The sequence below is a fragment of the Pelodiscus sinensis genome, chromosome 9 (genome assembly GCF_052426305.1).
Source record: "Pelodiscus sinensis isolate ZL-2025 chromosome 9, ASM5242630v1, whole genome shotgun sequence".
NCBI lineage: Eukaryota > Metazoa > Chordata > Testudines > Trionychidae > Pelodiscus > Pelodiscus sinensis.
In genome coordinates, this window is record NC_143060.1 from 46549808 (window position 1) to 46556460 (window position 6653).

Here is a 6653-nt window from a genome sequence, read left to right on the forward strand (position 1 = left end):
CCTGCTGAGTCAGCCCATCTACTACATCAGCACGTTTCTAAATCCCCCACGCTCAGGCACCAGGGGCAGAAAACGATCAACTAACACTGCTTATAAGCAGCCTGAAAGAGCCTGTGTAAGTTTAGAAACACCCCTTTAGGAATGGTTAAAACAAAATGGTTTAGAAATATTTTAAAAGTTCCCTAAAGGTCTGCCCTGCATAACTCTTCTTTTGGGGCTCTGTGATAAGACTGCTCTACCAGTGAAGGCCACAGGGAGGAGTCTTCTCATCTTTTGTGGCTTTCCAACAAGAAGGGTGGGATTTGAACATCAAAGTGGGGGCTATAAAGCCTCTCAAATGAAAAAGTACCCCACATGTCACCACTGGATGCCTGCAGGGAGACTTGTTTTGAAATGCTGGCTGCTCTTTGGATAAGACTAGCTATCTTCCCACAACTCCTCGACCCCGGACTGTTTCCAGGGTGCCAGACAAGCTATATATCCTCCAATGCCGTTCTCACAATTGTACCACCACGTTGTCAAGGTTCTTCAAGCGGTTACAGTGACACGGCCAGTAGACATGGGAATTCTGTGCTTCTATCATGCCCATGTAGAAGGGGATGACGGTGATTCTGCTATTCTTGGTGGTTTGTCGGTGCATGTCAGACAGCTCTAGCCAGGGATGATTCTTTTCCTACCATGTACATACCGTTTCCCTTGCTACGGAAGGCGGTACTTTTGTCTGGTTGTACATAAGAAACCTCTTAAAGAGTTCATGCTGGATTGGCACCTGATCAGTGATTACGTCTAGGCACAAGTGTCAGGTTCCAGTGCGCTGGGTGTTTGTTAAACACAAGTGGAATACACCTCTGCATCACATGTCAAAGAACCACACTTACAGTAAGTAACTGTTTCTTCATAGTGCTTGAGTAACTCTCCCATAACGAGACTGGCCATACTAAAATTCAGAGTGAACTTCAGGGAGCCTCTGACTCTTTTCCCATGCAAGGAAAGCTCTCTGTCTATAAAAGAGGATTGATTTTTTTGGGTGAGGGCAGAGAAAGGAATGTGGATATTCACGTTCTGGTGATGGTGGTGGATAGTGTTGATCAAATAGCAAACACTCTGGTAAGACATTATGATGGACTAAAATCTCAACCCTCTGTGCTGACTCAATTTCAGTAGTCTGTAGTTCTCATATAAACCACTAGATGGAAGTGTTTCACCATTCTATGCTAATTACAAGGCCTTTAAGAAATGTCTGTATTAACCTCATTCCTGGAAGAAATTTAACCACAAATAAAAAATTAACATTTGTAACGTAACAGCAGAAAGCAGCTTCTGTAAAGTCCTGTATTTTTATATATTATCAGGACGGTCCTTTTCTTTACATAGTTTTCCAAGTAATTATATGTAACACATAATAGCAATTACATGGAATAGCAGGATATACATGGAACAATCATAACCATTAGATAGAAAAATATATAGTGTTTACAAACAGACTGCAATAATACAAAAGAAATTCCTAGTGTTCTTGTTCTCTTTTGTTTGTAACCTAAAACAACTGAGTGTATATGTCTATAGTAATTGTAACAAGACTGTCCAATATCACATCTTGTATCAGATTTCCAAATATTAAGCCTCACTACATAGAGCCTTAAGTAAGGACTTCCCTTGTGATACTTACTTAGCCAGTGTGCTAGTAAAATGTTAACTAGTTCTGTTTTACAGTTGGGGAAAGTGAACTATGGAGAGATGAAGCCAAGTATTAAAGCACATGCTTAGCTTTAAGCTCCTTCGCCTGTCATCCCTATTCATAAAGGGCTTAAATATGTCCTTCAGTTGTTTGCTGTACTGGGTTGGGGGACATCTATTTTGTACTTGCGCGCACAGTAAATCAATGATAGAGTGGGGAATAGAACCCGTGAATTTTGGAGCCAAATCACTGTTCTAACCATTAGATAACATCCCCTCCATTCAGAAAAAACAGAGGAGTTTGTGAGCTGTCTTGGACAAGTCGTAAACATTAACTTGTTCTAAATGTTTTTATTCCTGGTGAAATAAAGGTTCATAAATGATTATATCTGAGTAACAAAGGAATATTATGAGGAGAGAGTTGAGTCTCACAAGGAACATTATTATGTAGATCTGTATCTTGTGTAACCTTTCCTTTATTCTTTATTTCAACATAAATTAAGACATCTGTTAACTTAACGTTGCATCATAATTAAATAGTTAATCCTTTAGCGCTAAAGCTACAAAGGTTTGAAATAAGCTCCATGTATCTCTTTCCAGCTTCAGCTATTCTCCTCAACAGACTGACATTATAAACCAGAGGTAGTCTGCATAGGGGTGGGACGTGGGAGGGACAGAGAGCAGGGGGAAGAGAGTGAGTTTTCGGATTGGTGAGAAATCTGCATTTATCCACATCATATACTTTGGACAAAAGTAGTCCAAACTGTCCATTGCTGTGCCTGCAAAAATTTAGACCAGGTGTTCAGAATCTAATTTGTTTATTGTGGTGGTGTGGGATTTTTCATGTATTGGTTTGGCTGCTTTTACCATCTGCCCTGTGAGATGAAAAGGTTAACAAAAATATAAAAACGAAATGAGATTGGCATGAAAAGGTGTATGGTGGTGTAGGATTTCTCTTCCTGATGGGTCTATTTGCTGTTTAATTTGCAGAGTAATTCAACTTCATATTGTATTTATCAGCAAATCAAGAACAGTCTGTTTTGGCGGTGTTAGTGTAGGGAGAGAATTTGTTACAATTTTTGTATGCTTGTCCTCTGGTCATTCTCCACAGACTGAGTGACCTAACCAAACACTGAGTGAGAAGGGTTGTTATCTGGCTTGTAGGGAAAGGTGTGTGGCTCCCTTAAAGGCTAGATGGCCATAATGTGACTTACTGGAGCAGCTACAGGCCAGATTAGTGGGGGAATGCTGACCCATCTTCCTTCCACCCCCAAGGTGGCCAGAAGAGAGCAGACATTAGTTAGGGCCACACTGACCCAGAAAAAGCCCTCTTTTACCTGGACCATTCAAAGCAAGCACCTGCCTCCTGTTCACGGGTGTTGGTTATATACCAGGTTTTGTTATGATTTTCTGTTGGTTACTCTAGTTGCTGCTTTCTCAGGAGACTGAGAAGGACTTTTCCATTCCTGACAGACTGGCCAATGTGAGATGGGTTTTTTGCCTTCCCCACAACGGGTTGGATGTTTTAGTTGAGGCAGATGAGACATGGTGATTAGGCTAGGATTGTCATAACTGATTATTTAAATGGGGCAGATGTCCAGTGCAGTGCACTGCAGGGAAGGAATACGGTGATCAGATAAAGTAGACTGGTGAAGGATTTTAAAAAGTGTTCTTTAAAGGAGTAGAGACGGATGGGGGAGTGTGGAGACAGATGTGTGTGGGGGGGTGTATGTGGGGAGGAATGTTCAGGGCTAATCCTATGGCCAAACGAGTAAAAAACTCCTTTAACCTTCATTGAAGTGGGGGTGGATGAATATCAGGTCCCAGTAGTGGGTTGATTGGGGGTAAGGATGGGTGAAGAGCAGCAGCATTCCTACTCTTGGGGATATGTAACTGATTATGAGACTTCCTGTGCTGTTCAGTTTTTCTGCTGGGTACTCCCTGACATTTAGGAATAATAAGCCTAATTAAACCATATCTAGCATCTCCTGTCCTCCTTCCAGCATAGCAAGACAATGCTTCAACTGTCTGTGTCCCTGAGGGTATGTTTACACTGTGGGGTTTTATTGGGATACTGGTGGTATCCCGGAAAAACTCCACCGCATCCAGGGAATGCGTTTGCTCTTCTGCTTTTTTTTTGCGGAGGTGCAAACGCGCTGTTTCAGAAGCCATCTTCCTCATTCCATGAGGTTCTTCCAAAAGATGAGGATTTTTTAGGTAGACGGGCCAAATTTCAGAAAAGCCTCTTCTGGAAATTTTTTTTTGGAAAGAGCGCATTTTGCATAGCTTAAGAAAAAAAAAAAAAAAGCTGTAGTATAGACCTAGCTTGGGTCAGCATCAAATTGTCACCCTTTCTCCACAACCGGGTGGAGGGTTGCTATGGTGGGAATGTGAAACATATATTTAGCATTTTTCATCTGTAGATCTCAAAGTACTATACAAAGGTGCGTAAATGCCATTATTTCCACATTATAGGTAGGGACACTGAGGCTATGTCTATACTGCAGCCTTCTTCCACAAAGGCTTATGCAAATGAAGTGCAGAGTAGAATATCACTGCACTTCATTTGCATAATTAATTAGCCATTTTTGCACAAAAAGCCTCTCTTGCACAAGAGCTGTTCTTGCTCATTTTTTCAGGAAGAATGGCTCTTACTCAAGAGGGTTTTTTGCACAAAAAGGAGCCGTCTACACAGCTTCTTTCTGCGCAAAAGCCACTTGCGCAAAAATGGCTGCTAATTAATTACGCAAAAGAAGCATAAGCTTTTGCGGAAGAAGGCTGCAGTATAGACGTAGCCTGAGAGAAAAGTTAACTGACTTGCAAAAGGTGAATCAAAGGAAGAACTGGGAATAGAATCTGTATCTAATTAATCTTTCTGAACAGCACTGATACAGGTTCTTCAGTTCACTTTAAATCTACAACATGTTCTGATCTTGACTAGTACAATTACCTTATATTATATTAATTATTGCAGCCTATAGGTCAGATGCACAATTATTGGTCTAAAGGTGCTTAAATTGGTATAATTTATTTCCAGAAACTCTGTAGAATAGTCCTTAGATACTATGATGACAGGTGAAGTAGAAATTACTGTATTGTTTTTTTTTTTTTTGTTACCCTGCAGTCTGAGAGTCCTGCACATAGGTTAGCCATGCAGTTTAGGTGGAGAACAGTTTAGCAGCAAGAACAACATGGTTTCTGGAATTCACTAGTAGCCGATATGACAGTACTAGGAACCCACAGAATTCAACTTTCTCTTTTGATGGCTTTTTTTTCTTTTCTGTATGTGAAAGTAGAGTTTGTTCCATACTAGCAGATGAACCCTGTGTTCCTTGGGTGGAAAGGGGGAAATAATGAAAAATATACAGGCTGTTGAGGTGGGGGTGAGGCACAGGGGGGCTTTCCATGGCCTTCAGCAGCCCCCTTGTGGACTGCAGGATGTTTGCGGGGAGGCTCTCAGGGCTGCCTCGCCATCCAGTGTCTCCCCCTCCCTACAGCCTGCAGGTTGTCTGGGGACTGCCCCCTTCTCCAACAGCACCGCCCTCCCAACGGCCTGCAGGCCGTTGGGGAGGCCACGCTCCTGGAGGCTTACAGGCTATTGTTGGGGGCAGGCTCAAGGGACTGCCCCTCCCTTCCAGTGGAACCCCCAGGGACTGCAGGCTGTCACTGGGTGTGTGTGTGGGGGGTGTTCCAGGGGCTGCCACTTCATCTAGTGATACCCCCCACCATGGAGAGCCTGCAGGGAAGAGGTATCAGGTTTGGGGCAAAGAGCTACTTACCCTCTGTGGAGGCAGATAAAATGGCGGCGCTCCAGCACGGTTTGCCACTCTCTTGGTTCTGAAGCTGCCGCCAGTGGCCACTCTCAGTATCCTGTGTCTCCTCTCTTGGCCCTCTTCCTTTTTGTGTAATGGAAAATGGTCCCATTCCTGGCACGTTTTCCAAGCACAACCAAACCCTGACCTTGGTTGAAGTTAGAGTAAGAGGAAGCTGCTTGCCAAATTTTGTGGTTCTAGCTCTTATACAGTTCAGGTGTTCTTGAAAAAATGGACTCTCAGATGGACAGACAGAGGCACTCTAGTGTGAGAGAGAGAGAGAGAGATTGATTGATTACAACAATTATGGCCCAGGGAAGATGAGACTTCTGTGAAAGATGCAATACATAAAACACATTTATGACACATGGCAGTGCTGTGTTGGTAGGTTATACTGTCCAGTGAACAAAGATAGTTCTATGTGCTACACACTACAGGCAACCAACACCATGTCCTCAAGGAGCATCTACATCCACAGCAGCCATCTGCATCCAGAAGTCTAGACATCAAAGACCCACTTTTCTCAAATGTGCGCGCACACATGCAAAACAGATCTCTTTAGACAGCTTTTCTTTTTCCTTCTGATTTCTCAGCAGTCAGAGAGAAAAATCCACAGGCCTTTTAAAATTCATAAAGAAACCTCTAAACATTTTATGTTAACAAAGTAAAATGTAGTAGCAGACCCCAATGAAAGTTCACAACATTTTGAACATGCAAAGCATTAGAAAAGTGTTAAATAATATTGCAGTCGTTGTTTGGGAGACTGGATCTTGTACATGCACTAAACAACAAAGGAAGTTGCTTAGGATATCAGGGAATAATGTGACTTTTTTTTCTGAAAGTCTTCTCTTATGTCTATGCTTCTGGATATGAAATCTATGTATACCAGCTTGCTGGTGGTTGGTATTGCCACACAATAATCATCCTAAATATGGAAAACAGAAATTCCCCTGTCATGGAAGGTCTGTTTTCTCTTATCTGTTGTGGGAAAGGACTCAGTTGCCAGGAATATTCAATGGGAACTTAACAATTCTCTTGATGATGTGTCAGTCAGGTAAGATTCCAGCTTGCTTTCCCATAGCTGCATTGACTCTGTAATCGCAGCAAGAAACAAGTACTAAAACTTACTTTAGCCTCTAAAATGTTGAGTAAGAAAGTACCATT

At 42.3% G+C, this 6653-nt stretch overlaps 1 pseudogene; it reads right to left on the reverse strand.

The window, feature by feature from the left end:
• Nucleotides 1-235: 235 nt before the first annotated feature.
• LOC106732832 (polymerase delta-interacting protein 2 pseudogene) lies at nucleotides 236-921 on the reverse strand (annotated as a pseudogene).
• Nucleotides 922-6653: the final 5732 nt, after the last annotated feature.